Here is a 2008-nt window from a genome sequence, read left to right on the forward strand (position 1 = left end):
CAGTGTTATATGAGTAGTCTATACCAGTGGAGCCGCAGGGGTCACACCAGTGGCCTCCAGACAGAAGATATAGAACGCTCACTAGGCCGACAGGAGGCAGCGTGAGTGCCACCAGATGGTTCAATGGCTCTGAGCACTATGGGACTTAACATCTGAGGTCATCAGTCTCCTAGCACTTAGAAATACTTAAACCTAACTAACTTAAGGACATCACACACATCCATGCATGAGGCAGGATTCTGGAAACTCGCGGTCGCGCGGTTCCCGACTAAAGCGCCTAGAACCGCTCGGTCACAACGGCCGGCGAGTGCCATCAGAGGTCACTAGCCTGTATATCTACATGCATCTGCGATTCACGTGGCCGCCAATATATCCAACTGTATCCAGGTATCGCTCGGGTATTCAGGACGGCAGCGAACCTCTCCAAGCCAGTCTTTTCCTTCGAGTCGTGAGGGCCAGGCGCCGACCACACGCAGGAATCATCAGTCTGACTTCTCGCCAAGGAAAGCAGCGGAAGCAGCAACGCTGTACTTCAGCCAGTGATTACCTCAGTCTATGCCAGAAGCGGCCTCTACACAGAAGACTGCTGTAGGACTTCGGTACTGGCTGTCACAATTATCTCACTTTGTAACTGCTACTGCGGCGGAATAATATGTATAATACTAGTATCTGTAATCCCCCTCAAAGAATACGGCTGACTATATGAACTACGTAAAAAGCGGTGAACATCTGTTATGAATTACTGCTGCGGTCAATGTTCTCTTTACTATCCCACAAAGTGATAGTCCGTGGTCAACACAACAAGTACTGAACAAACTCTTGCATATGTTAATGTCTGGAGTACTTCTGCAAGTAATCAACTACTACTTGCGTAAATGGTGAATAGGAGAGCTGCTAGAATCAGTACTATATTACTCCTTCCCAGTACACGTTTTAATTTTGTACGTGCCACAAAGGTCCAGATATTGTTAAGTTACGTGTGTGTGTTTTAATTTCCAAATCGAGAACTTCCCTCAGTGCAGACTCAAGTACTAAGAACCAATACAACTTTTTTATGCGTGTAACTACAGCTATAGTATATCTTTCAATACATACTTGAATAAAATTATTAAAATAGCTTCCACCTTTCGGTAAAATATTTCTGAGAAACTACTATTACTTAATATTTTCTTTTAACGTATGAGTACCTAGCGTTTGTAAGCTAGCTATGTTGTAATGCAGTGTTGTGATTTATTAAATCGTAATTCGCGTTTTACTGACGTTAGTTCAATTAATGTATCATGAAAGTGCAGACTTTTTTACTTAACTAATAATTCAATGATAACATTAGAAGTGCCGATTTAATTGATAAGTATTTCTTTGTAGTTTAGCTATACAGCATGTACTATGTGTGGGTGGATCTCTATTATATTGCTGGCTTGCCTAAGTAATATAACTGACTTCTATTAACGCTTGTGGCACATCTCTCGTGTCTCTATGGTAAAAATGTATAATATTTGGCTTGTTTTACTTACAGCCCATAGAAATGTGCTTACTTTCTCTTTTAAATGTCCTAACTTCAAGCAAATATCAAAGTAAGCGCTAGTCGTATACACAATTTTAGTCCTCTCGTTATTGTTTATCGATTTCAAACAGATATTTTCTTTAGTTTTTTCCTATTATGAAACTCACTGTCAAATGTTTTCTTTACCTTTTTCACAAATTCTAATTAATTATTTTTCCACCTTATCTATTTGTCAAATAGTGCTTGAGATATTATTGTCGCCTAAATAGACGTAACACATATAAATTGTGTCGCTGAACTGTTATTTTCTAGTGTTGCTAACACAATATTACTACTATCTATGCCTTATCCTTTTTTAAAAACTTGAAAATATCTTTATATTTTTCTTCTTTGGGCTCAATCTCAATTAAGAGCAAATTCTGTTTGCTTCATGTAAACCGGTAGATTTGTTTTAAATTATTGCTAATGAAAGTGTTATTAGAAGTTTGTATAAAGCAGGTTATC

Source organism: Schistocerca piceifrons, chromosome 4 (assembly GCF_021461385.2).
Source record: "Schistocerca piceifrons isolate TAMUIC-IGC-003096 chromosome 4, iqSchPice1.1, whole genome shotgun sequence".
In the NCBI taxonomy this organism is placed as follows: domain Eukaryota; kingdom Metazoa; phylum Arthropoda; class Insecta; order Orthoptera; family Acrididae; genus Schistocerca; species Schistocerca piceifrons.